General features: G+C 33.9%; 1 pseudogene; it reads right to left on the bottom strand.

Moving 5' to 3' along the window:
- Window positions 1-8,028: 8,028 nt before the first annotated feature.
- Window positions 8,029-8,788, bottom strand: LOC123813539 (annotated as a pseudogene).
- Between the last annotated feature and the right edge of the window lie 4,584 nt (window positions 8,789-13,372).

The raw sequence follows: 13,372 nt of genomic DNA, 5'->3' as shown, positions 1-13,372 counted from the left end.
TTTATAAGAGGTTTTGTTTTATTTAACCAATTAATTTATCTGTCCAGGTAAAATAGAGACCAATTATTATAGTTTGTAAATATCCAATTACCCTCATTAGTTATTAAGGGTGTGATATTCTGCAGAGGCATAATTGCACTGACATAATTTCTCATTGCCCAAAAGACTATAAAAGCAAACATATTTCACTGGAAATATCTTGCTTTCTATTCTATTTTATTGTTCTTACAGCTTGATTATATTTTACTATAAACTAATAGGAATGATGATATATTTATTAGACCTATGGTGCTTTGAAAAGCATTTTTTAGATTCATAGATTAATGTAAATGCCTGTAAAAAAGCCCCTAATTTTTAACCATCTTTATTTATATGTCCAAATAAGTATATATTATATAGTGAGGTTTCATTGTTTGCTGGCTGTTAAAAAGAAAGTGAACATGATATCTTTCACAGAATTGACATTTTATTATTTGTTATATACATTTCTCTGCCATATTAGAAATATAGTTATAGACTTTTGGGGGGCCACATTTTTGGTCACAGGTTTGCATTAAAAAACAAATTCCATGTTTATCATCAGTAGATCAGTAATATAAATATTACAATACTTAAAATGACTGCTGCCACTGTAGTAAAAAAAAATCAATGATTAAGTAACTTTCATTTCAATGGTTTATGGCTAGAGCTACAGTGAAATGTTCATGAGAGATCATATATTAAAAACAAACAAACAAAAGTACAAGATTATCATCCTGCCTTTTCAAAGAAAATGAACATTCATGAATTACCTGCTGTACTCCCCACATATGGGCTTCAGCTCCAAGATAACCGTATTGGTTTTGGACTGTTTTCCTCTGACCCAATAGAAATCCCCCTCTTCATACACAGCAGTGACAGAGGAGTGGTACACGGGTCCGGGATGAGGCTGGGGTCTCTGTTGCTGTCGGCTGACAGTTACGGAGGTCTAATGTGGCAGGGAACACATGAGTAGACATGGTTGCTGACTAAGTTGTGAACAACCTATGCTAAATGGAAATTTCTAGGCACTAAAACAATTTGTTTTCATCTTCAGTTAACTTTAAGGCATACCAAATTAGGTTACCCATGAAAAATAAATCTGGTGGAAAGGTTTTAAAGAGACCACAAGGCTCCAGAATTAGATTTCATAGAATGACCTTAATCTCCCCTGTCAAATATCACTAAAACTAAACTAACTCAATCCCTGGATTAAATTTGTTCATGTGGAAAATAATACAATAATTAACAAGTAATAACATAAGAATAAACCTTGTTTCACATACTGACAACTGTAAAACTACTTTTGCTCCACCCTGTATTTTGTGGTGTATAATACCCACTGTCTTTGCCTGAATTTTTGAGGGAAAAATAAAGGTGAGCATTATACATGGGTATAATGACTATATACCATGGGTATAATAATGAGTATAATAATCCCATGTATAATGCTCACAAAAACATGGGAGTTTTTTGGCAAAACATCAAATCACTTGGGTGACTCAGCATCACTTGCAACCCAGATTTGGCTCCCTGAGACTTCTAGCTTTTCCCCAAACGAAAATCACCTTTGAAAGAGAATAGATTTCAAACCATTGGTGAGAGTCAGGAAAATATTTCAGGGCAGCTGATAGCAATTCCAACAAAGGATTTTGCAGAGTGTTTGGAACAGTAGAAGAGATGCTGGGAGAACTATGTGAAGTCATTAGGTGCCCACTTTGAAGGGGACTGAGACTTCATTGTCCCATGTACAATGTTCCTTGTATCTTGTATCTTCATCAATAAATGTCTCTATTTCTCATATTACATGGCTGGATACGTTGTGGACAGACTTTCTAGGATGGATTAGTGGGCAAAGTAAGTTCTGGGTAACATATAGGTGTCTTTGAGGTCCCCCTTTGATATGATGCCATTAGTTTGTCTTATCTCTGTATTGTTAAACATGGGTCAAAAAAGGAGTTGACTTTGTGATTCCTTAAAATTCTAGAAATGTTTTTATGTTCATATATTTTTCTTTAATCCTCACCCAAGGATATGTTTACTTATGAGAGGGGGGAGAGAGAGGGTGGGAGAGAGAGAATATCAATGTGAGAGAAACATCAATTGGTTACCTCCCGTATGTGCCACAACAAGAGATCAAACCTGCAACCTAGGTGTGTGTTCTGGTGGGAATGGAACCCAGAGCCTTTTAATGTGTGGGACAATGTTCCAACCAACTGAGCCACCTGGCCAGGGCTTATGTTCTTATTTATGTTCTGACGCATCTTAGGTAAGTGAACTTGGCCTCATTTTTCAGCCTCTTAAAAATAAGATTATTAATTTATAGAACAAAGACATACCACTTAGTGTTCCTAAAACAATTATATAAATACTTATAAAGAGTTTAATATAGTGCCTGGAAACTAGGAAAAAGCATGTTAAATGTTATTTCTTGTTATTGTCACATAACAGATTGTTTCATTCCCTATAATTTATTTCTGTAATCTGACTTAATTTGTAGAACAAAATTTTATTCCAGACCTGGTAATATCAGGTGCACTAAGATCTATATTAGCTTCATGAGCCGTTTAACCATAACTTGGTCTGTGTCCAAATAGTAAGTTTGATTTTTCTTCCTCTTTAAAAAAATAATACATGTAAGTGAATATTTATATTAGCAGTAAGGGCCTTAAATTGATATACTAATGGAAAGAAGATTGAGAGCAAAATATCTCTTTATAAGAATAGGAAATGCCATTAAATAACACTTTTCAAACATATGACTCTTTAATATTTTATTTGAGCTAGAATGAAGGGTTATGCTATTTTTGTCTCTGTACCAGGAGCCATCTGGGAATTTTGATTATAGTTCAATTTTAGCAAAAACTTTAAAAAATGACACTGCAAATTTGGATTATGTGGAGTTGTGGGTCTACAGATGCTTTATCACAACATTCATAAGTTCCTATTAGGCACTATGCTCAGAAAACAAAATTTGGATTAATATATCATTTGCTTACTAACAACTGACAAACCAAAACACTGAAAATGTTTCCTCCCTCTTGAGAGGGAGAGAGGAAAAAAACAACTTCTCATTCATTCCAGCAAATAGATCAATAAAAAGGTCTAATTTTTATGCAAAGGCTGGTGGTTAGCCAGGAAACAAAGGCAACATTCTGACTAGTTATTATGGAAACTGCTTGAACACTGCAAATTTCCTAAATTTATAGCCTTTGCTATTTTCTATATCACTTTGCAGTTCTCTGCTCAGGAAAAAAATGCTGTTGCTTAATGAGAGAGACTGTGTTTGGGTTGCATTTTCCTTAGCAAAGCAGAATTAGCAATCTAGGAAATTCGACATGACTTTTGTCTCAAACTGGTAGCTTTAAAAAATAGAAAAAAACATGCAAAATTAAGGTGCAAAAGAAAGGTAATGTGAGAAATATGACAGGGTTGTAAATAAGTAAGGCTTTGCAAACTTAAGATGTCTACTTTAAAGAAGTAAATGCATTTTTATGTCTGTGAAGTATCTTACTCTAGTAACCTGCCTATAGAACATCTTCAGCTAGATTTTTTATTATCTCAAGTTATTGAAAGCCAAAACTCTCAATGCCTTTAAAAACAAATTCCACTTTCTGAAAAACTCATTTTAGTGTTCATTAAACCTATATGATATCTATTTATTCTTTGACATTTAGAAATTTCATCAGGAACATTGTACGTACCTTCCTCAATAGTCTGTTTCTTTTTTGTCAGTTTTACAATGGAATTTTCCTGTAAGAGAAACATGGGTTCATTTTTCCTGCATAAAACTTATAAATGAAAAAAAATAAAGTGATAATTAAGACTACCATGATATTTACTATTTTTGCTCCTAACATTTAAGAAAATATCAGTAATTTGTAGCAGAGGTTGGCAAACTTTCTGTAAATGCCACAGAGTAATTTTTTAAAATTTGTGCACGATATGTCTTCTCTTACTACTCAACTCTGCTAGAGTAGTGTGAAAGCAGCCACACACAACATCTAAATAAAGGGTGTGACAATGTTAAAATAAACATTTACTTATAAAAATAAGCCATAATTTTATCTGCTCTATAGAATAAAGTACTTAATACCAGGTATCAAAACCTGCCTCATTAATACTGAGGGTATTTACTTTAAATAACTTTTCTATGAATCAAAGGAATTAGGTATATATAATAAATAACTGTCATTCATTTTTGTAGCTCTGCATCTGAACCCTCTTCCTATTTGCATTATCTATTACTTTATGAGTACTGATAGGGATTAACCTTCTACCAGAGGAAAGTGAGATCCCACACTCTGAGATTTTCTTGAAACTAAGACATTAGTATAGAAAATTGGGTATATCTGCTTGTAAAATTGAGTAGAGAGTTAACAACATAAAGAATTAAGGTTCAGGAAGAAACCGTTCTAGCTGAGGGTTGTAGCAGAGACTGCAGATACAACATTGAGTTTGCACATGCAGAAAGTATCACAGTGCAGCCATTGCTTGTAGAGACCAGGGCTGTCATAGTCAGCAGTATTATCTGAAATGTGCATTGCTAAGCAATGAAACCATTAATGTATTTGCCAGACTGGTTTTATGCTAAATTCTTGCTTGTTTATGATTCCTTCCAAAATCTTACATTGTCATTTCTCTTACAAGTGTGCTCACTCTCAACTATCCTTTCAATGAATTACTTCTTGATATAATTATTTGATGGGAGTTCTTGTTGCTTGAAATTAATAATTCTGATTGATACAGAAATTTGTACTAGGAGAGGTTGTAGTGACTTTGGAAAATGTTGGATTGATGAGTTGAGTCCAAGAAATACCACATGATTTTACTCAGACATGGAATCTGATGAACAATCTGAACTAACTAGCAAAACAGAGACAGACATGGACGGAGAGCAGGTGACAACTAGCAGTGGGGGAATTAGGCAGTGGAGGAGTTGAGCAAAAAGGAAAAAGGACTCATGGATATGGGCAACAGAGTGGTGATTTTAGGGGGAAGGGAGTATAAGGGGACTAAATGGCAACAGGAAAAAAAACACAATAATCAAAATAGCCTGTTACTGGTGTAAGAACAGACACATAGACCAATGGAACAGAATAGAGAGCCTCTATGGTCAATTAATATTCAACAAGGGGTAAGAAGCATAAAATGGAGTAAAAATAGCCTCTTCAACAAATGGTGTTGGGAGAGCTGGACAGCTACATACAAAAAAATGAAACTGGATCACCAACTAACATTATACACAAAAATAAATTCAAGGTGGATAAAAGACTTAAATATAAGTTGTGACACTATAAAAGCCATAGAAGAGAACATAGGCAGGAAAATCTCAGATATTTCATGCAGCAATATTTTCACCAATATGTTCCCTAGAGCAAGGGACAGAAAGGAAAGGATAAATAAATGGGATCTCGTCAAAATAAAAAGCTTCTGCACAGCTAAAGAAAACAGCATTAAAATGAAAAGAAAACCAACCATATGGGAAAACATATTTGCCAATCAATGATAGCTCAGACAAGGGTTTGATCTTCAAAATACACGAAGAACTTACATGACTCTACTTCAGGAAGACAAACAACTCACTTAAAAAATGGGCAAAGAACTTGAACAGACACTCCTTTAAGGAGGACTTACAGAGGGCCCAGAGACATATGAAAAGATGCTCAGCATCACTAGCTCTCAGAGAGATGCAAATTAAAACCACAATGAGATACCACTTCACACCAGTCAGAATGGCCATCATAAACAAAGCAACAAACAACAAGTGTTGAAGAGGTTGTGGAGAAAAGGGAACCCTAGTGCACTGTTGGTGGGAATGCAGACTGGTACAGCCACTGTGGAAAACAGTAAGGAATTTCCTTAGAAAGCCAAAAATGGAACTGCCTTCTCACTCAGCAATTCTGCTGCTGGGATTATACCCTAAAAACCTTGAAACACCAATCCAAAAGAACCAATTCATCCCATTGTTCATAGCAACACAATTTACAATAGCCAAGTCCTGGAAGCAACCTAAGTGCTCATCAGTAAATGAATGGATCAAAAAACTATGGTACATTTACACAATGGAATTCTATGCAGCAGAAAAAAAGAAGGAGCTCCTACCCTTTGCTACACCTTGGATGGAACTGGAGAGCATTATGCTAAGTGAAATAAGCCAGGCGGTGAAAGACAAATACCATTTGATCTCACCTGTAAGTGAAACCTAATCAACAAAACAAATAAGCAAGCAAAATAGAAACAGAGACATTGAAATTAAGAACAAACTGACGGTAACCAGAGGGGAAATAGGAGGGGATAATGGGAATAAAGTGGGGGAGGGTTTTCAGGAACATCTATAAAGGACACATGGACAAAACCAAAGGGGCATAGGATCAAGGATGGGGAGTGGAGATGTCTAGGGTTGGGGGAGTGATGAGGGGAAAATGGAGACAACTGTACTTGAGCAACAATAAAAAAGATTAAATTTTTAAAAAAAGTGTAAAATTGTCCTGGCTGGAGTAGCTCAGTGGATTGAACGTGGGCTGCGAACCAAAGCATCGCAGGTTCGATTCCCAGTGGAATCCCATGCATGCCTGGGTTGCAGGCCACAGCCCCCAGCAACCGCACATTGGTGTTTCTCTCTTTCTCTCTCTCTTTCTCCCTCCCTTCCCTCTCTAAAAATAAATTAATAAAGTTTTTTAAAAAAACACAATGCACTGACTTTCTTCATTTAAAAAAATTTAAAAGCATAGTAAAAATCATACTAATAAACTCAGACACTGGTCTCTGGAATCCTAGGAATTTGAAAATTATAATTGGCTAAACTGTTCCTTATTTTGACCTAAAATGAAGGGACCAATGAAGTTCATCAAGAACTTGTAGCTATTGCTGTAGTACCGAATGAATATAAGAATAATTTGGCATCTACGTGGTGGATGGTTACTAATTCCATTAAACAAACTAAAGCAGAGAATGGCAACTTTAAGGTCTTTTTGAAAATTCCATTCATAAAATTTTTATTCTACTTGCATAAACTTAATCCATGTGTTCTTAACAATTATGCTTAGAGTGTTCATGAAAATTTCATAAGACATTAACAAAGCTAACCATCATCTCAAGTTATTTTCCTGTTAACTATTTTTACAGCACATGCATGTTAGGCAAGTATTAAAAAAATCACAAAAGCAAAAAAAGCTAAAATAAGTTAAATACTTTTTTTTGCTTTGCTGCTGTGCTTGATATACATAAAGTAATGAATATCAGGAAATTCATCTTACTGCATCTTTACTCGTACATTTTTTCTTTGGTTGCATTATTTGTATTTATTTATATTTGTTTAAATTTAAATGAAGACATTTAAATACAAATAAAATGAGTGTAGCAAAAATAATGCAAGTAAACAGCAGGTAAATTTACAAATAATGGAATGTGAATCGTTTCTGCCCTTATCCAAAGTAAGTTGGGTCACATCTAAAACGACACTTCTGCAGCTGTGGTTATAGGTGTGCACATTGAGCCTGAGTATTCCACAGATACACACCCGCCTGGTCCAACATGTACTGTCCATGGGACATCCATTTCTACCATAGCCCTCCAAATGCTCCAAAACTTCAAGTACCCACAAAAACTACACCTGTGACTGAAACCAATCATTCCTTTTATTCCTCACCAGGATAAACTAATATGTAGGCCGTTTTCTTTGCTTAGACATGGAAGCAGTTTTGGAACTGGCTCTTGGGAAGCCACAATGTACCAAAAGCACAATGCCAAATATTTATAACTTGTATAAAAATTCCACATTCCCATGTTGGCACCACTTCAAGATGAAAACATAACTCCCTAAATATTAACTGGCTCTTCTCCCTTAATATTAAACACAAAAACCACATAGGAAACATAGAAATTCAAATAGAAGTAACATAAGCTTGTTGTAAATCATAAACAAAATATATTTGCAGGACAGTGTGGATGACATATGGTCTACTGTGTAAATTTTAAAATAAAGCAGACAAAAGTTTGAAGTCTGGGTTAATTTTCTCCTCCTTCTGCTTCAGCTTTGTCTCCTTGGGTATCTGAGGTCCACAATTTCACATTATTGCACGTGTGCTGTCTCTGTAGGACTCCTCACTTAACTTACCAAGTTCATCAATGGCTTCATCAAAAGCTGTTTTTGCAAGAGTGTAGGCTTTCTCCAGGAAGTTTGGAATCTCACAACAGAGCACGAAGAAGTTATGGGCCAGGCCCAATCTAATAGGATATGTTGGTTGCATTTCCTTTTTGCTGCTTTCAAAAGCTTCTTGGTATGCTTGCTGTGACTCACCCACAATCCCTTTCTTGTTATCCCCAGCAGCAACCTCAGCCAAGTAACAGTAGTAGTCTCCTTTCACATTCAAAAAAAAAAAAAAAAAAGAAAAAAGAAAAAGAAAAAAAAATTGCTTTCTGCTTGTGAAGCATTGGGAATCAAGAACTTTTCCAAGAGAAACAGTACGTTATTGCAGACATTTCTTAGCTGGGTCTGAATCCATTCTCTGTATTCTGGAGCCATTTGCTATTTATTCTCAACACCTTCTATCTTTTGCTCAATACTCGAGACAACCCTTAAAGATGACCTATGGGCTCCTACAACATTTTTGTAAGCAACTGAGAGAAAATTCCTCTCCTCATTGGATAATTCGGCTCCTTGCTCAGTTACAGATTTCATGTAGGCTGCCATGTCATAATATTGCTGAGCCTGCTCGGCCAGCTTGGCCTTCTGCACCAGCTCATTTTTATCCATGACTGGATGTTCCGTGTCTGGAGTGGTTGACGGCCGATGAACAGGGAGGGACTCAATAATGTCTGGGCAGTGACAGCAGCAGCAGTGAGGCTGAGACTCTGTTCCTGGATTTTACTGCTCATAGGTTACAGCTGCTCCCTAAGTTTTTAATATCAAAATTTTATCCCATGCAACAGACTTTCTCTTATTATATTAAGTAATCTATTATAAGTAAGCTAGAGCAACATAATAGCAAAAAAAAAGGTTAATTCTCTAGGCTTCCAAATTATAATATTAGTCAAATTCACAGCCTCCATCAATTATTGTATGTGAAATTTAGAGCATTAATAGAGAAAGGGTGGTACCCAAAAGATATAAAAATGCAAATGTATGGAAAGATTAGAGGACTCATTTTTTAAAATTTCCTAAACCCATTGATCTTTGCTTACCAACTGAATAAGTTGTCACATCTTTGTTTATTGTGGCAGTTCCTCCTTTCTTAAAATACTGAATGTCCTGTCTAAAGAATTTGTTTCACTTGAGGAAGTCAGTGTGCCTAATGCACCCACATAAATATGATTCACAGCAAGTGCTTGGGGACATCTAATTACATTATTAGATATGCAGTCCAGACCTTCTGACAGATTTGTTATTTTACTATATTACTATTGTTATCATTACTATTATTATTATTTTGCTTAAAACAACATAAATTTATTCTCTCAGTTCTGGAGGCTAGAAGTCTGAAATCAAGTTGTAGGCAGGTTTGGTTCTAATATAGGAGACATGCTTAGAATATGCACTTCTGTCAATCTATTGAGCTTATTTTGCCAACTGAATAAATTGTTATGTCTCTGATCACAGAACAAACAAGCAAGCAAAACATAACCAGAGACATTGAAATTAAGAACAAACTGACAGTAACCAGAGGGGACCTGGGAGAGGATAATGGAGGGAAAAGAGGGAAGGGTTTTCAGGAACAACTATAAAGGACACATGGACAAAACCAATGCATGTAGGATCGAGGGTGGGAGGTGGGGATGGCTGGGGTCAGGGGAGTGGTGAAGGGAAATCCTTTTAAATAATCATATGTCTGTTTCTTCTGGCAGGTCTTCCTTTCTTGAAATATTAAATGCCCTTGTCTGAGGAATTTGTCTTACATGGGGAATCCAGTGTGCTTAATGAATCCACCTAATATCAAATTACTTATTTAATTAATCTTAAATTAATGCATTCACATTTTTATCTTGAATTAATAAATTCCCATTTGATATAGAGAAACAAATTTTGAGATTTACTGTATATATTTTTTAGCTGATTTGTTGCCTAGGCATTTTACTTTAAGAACTACTAAGAAAAGTAGTTAAGCTACTTTTTGCATGGTTGCATCCATATTATTTATTTTTGGCATCTATTTTTTTCTACTTCAGAGCTTGAGACAGAGTAATTAAAAATATTTTTCCATTGCTATTTAGCCTCCTTATACCCACTCCCCACAATCACTACACTGTTGTCCATATCCATGAGTCCTTTTTCCTTTTTGCTTGGATGGTTCTTAGATCTATCCACCTCCTAACCTCCTCTACCAATCAATAGCTGTCATCCTGCTCTCTATCTATGAGTTTGTCTCAATTTTGCTTATTATTTCAGTTTGTTCATTAGATTTCACATATGAGTGAAATCATATGGTATTTGTCTTTCTCTGATTGGCTTGTTTTATTTAACATAATGTTCTCCAGGTTCACCCATGCTGTTGCAAAGGGTAAATTTATTTCTTTTCTGTGGCTGAGTAGTATTCCATTGTGTAAATGTCCCATAGTTGTTTTATCCACTCATCTATTAATGGGCACTTGGGCTGTTTCCTATTTTCCAAAAAGATGTACACCAACAGATATACATATATTATACACCAATACATTTATAATATGTACACACATATCTCATCCCACGGGTTTTTATAATTTCATGTTGACACTTTTCCGTGTGATGTGTATAATTTGTAACTGAGTCGAGAAGTATATAATGATGAAAGTGACACTATGTGACTTCTAAGCCGTCTGCCTATCCCTGTCATAGACAAGTGTTTGAGGAGCCCTGAGTGGGCATATAAGAACTTTGGTTATATTGAAATTGTTATACTGAAAGGAGCACTTGAAGGACATCAGAGAGAGAGAGAGAGCTGCCTGAGAAAGTCCAGGTATTTCATTCCTCATGTGTTCTCATATGTTTTTAGTATGCCTTTAGATGATACCAGCCCCATTTTCCAAATCACATTTAGTAATGCAGACAGAGTTCAGGAGAGATAAGCTGCCATCAGCAAAATAGATGTTTCAAGCCACTAAGTTATTGAGTACTGTGTTATACAGTCCTACTAACTGGGGCAGGACTCTTCAGATACTGATTGGTAGGATAGTCTAATGAGAGAAAGTCTTTATTTCTGACACATAGCACTATATTCTCCACTTTAATTTTGTTTTCCCCTATGGGTCATTTAGAAAAAAAACTTATTACAATAATTTATTTAGCATGAGGTGATATTTAATTATAGTTATCTTACATCTAAACTTTATTCTTTCCATTCTATGACCATTTCATGAAGAAATGTCAACCTTGCATGTTTAAATTTTTCACATTTCTCACAAGTCTAGTAGAATTTTTCTAGGTTATTAAATTTTGTGAGCAGTAGCAGTGATATATAAAATACTTTTGCTCAAATCCTTTTAACCTAAACATGAGGATACCTATCCAACTGTTAAACATTAACAAAATAATAGTATGTATCTAACAAAATGGTTTATTTATTTATTTTTTTGGATTAGGTCAATTGCTTCCTGACTAGTTTTGTATAGAGCAATTTAAAAACCTTTACAAAATTCCAAAACTAAAATCTGAAATTAATATACCATGACTAAGTGACAGTATGTCACTTTAATTAAAGAATAAGTTATTAAAATTGAACTTAAAATTTTATGCAAAATATTTTTTATTTTCTATCTATTTTCATGGTTATATTAGGACATCACTACTTAAGTAAATCTCAAATATAGGTTTATATAGTTTGTTAAACAAAATCTTAATTATTAATTTTTGAAATAATAAAATGTGAAGTCATTTATACTTTGACAAATTGGTGAAATAAAATGAAAGATAAAGGAGATCAAGAAAAGTTGTGAAAATATAATTTCATGTGATTTGGTTTGAGGTGAACTTTTCTCTGGTCAGTTAAATGTTATTAGTTGCAGCTTGACAAAGGAACTTATGATACAGGTGCCTTTACATCCAGACATAGGTGTGCTGGACAGGATCATACTACAAACAGAAGAGAAAATAAATGATTATCTTTATTTAAACTGTGATAAAGCTTGAATATTGTGTCAGACTTAAATTTCTACTTAAAGAAAGATGTCAAGTGCATATAAATGTATAACTTCTGTGGTTAAAATTTTAAATATACACTTTTCTAAAAAAATATTATTTGGTTTCAATTTAAAAAACAAATAATTTGTTATATAGCTGAGTGGTAGAATGTACGAACACTATAGTCAGATTTCTTTTATGCTTAAAATATCTATCTGTGTATCTATCATTTGACATATGTATCTATCTTCATCTTATTTAATATTTACAAGAAAAATAATAATGCTTTTCAATTGCTGCACAATACCATGCTTTTCAATTTCTGCAAAATATTAGCTTATCATTAAGTTAAATAGTGAACTCAAAACCGATAAATTATTTATAATAAGTATTTGCACAGAAAGTTAAATATCACAAGAATTAAATACTTTGCTAAATTTATACAGCTGTTGAATGCATAATCCAGTATTTGAACAAGTGTTTTAATTTGGTATTTATTTACTAATTTATTCAATAAATACTTATTGTTATCCTGAAGAATATATTTGTAAGACAGATAATCAAAACAGATTACTATTAAAGTTGTATCAAGAAATTATATAAATCACTAAGGAAAGTATACAGTCCAGGGGAAAAAATCGTACAAATAAGTATGTCAACAAAAAAAAAGAAAGAAAAAGACATACATATGACCAAGAATTTAGAAAGAGATGTTCATCCTCATTAGTGTTCAAGAAAATAAAAATTATAGCCACAATGGGATAATATAGTGGCTATTATTTGCAAATAAATAAATCTGACAGTAACAAATGTTGAGGAGAATATAGATCCATTGGGATCCATTATTGTGAGAGTGAAAAATGATATATTCACTTTGAAAAAGTTTGGTGCTACATTTCAGCATGATTTTATTATCATGAATTTATATATGTCCTGTCTAGCATTGTAATTGAAAGTCACCAGCTCAAGGGAATTGATTTCCCTAGAGCAACATTAGGAATGTACAAGGATATTCACAGCTCAGTACTCTCAAAAGCAAACTCCTGGAAAAAAATCAATCATTTATAAACAAGAAAATAATTTAAAGGGTAAAAAACATGTGTACAGTCACACAATTGAGTAATATGTATCATTCAAAATAAGCAAATATATAGATAATGCTGAACAAGTAAAATGAATTATTCTCCAACAAATACATAGAAAATTGTATTTTTGTGGCATTTTTGTACTTTGTTTTTTTCATTTTTAATTATTTGTTAT

This window comes from Phyllostomus hastatus, unplaced genomic scaffold, assembly GCF_019186645.2.
Source record: "Phyllostomus hastatus isolate PE091 unplaced genomic scaffold, TTU_PhHast_1.1 phas_contig_152, whole genome shotgun sequence".
In the NCBI taxonomy this organism is placed as follows: domain Eukaryota; kingdom Metazoa; phylum Chordata; class Mammalia; order Chiroptera; family Phyllostomidae; genus Phyllostomus; species Phyllostomus hastatus.
The sequence above is the reverse complement of the archived record's forward strand: the minus strand, read 5'-3'. Positions and strand labels throughout refer to the sequence as shown.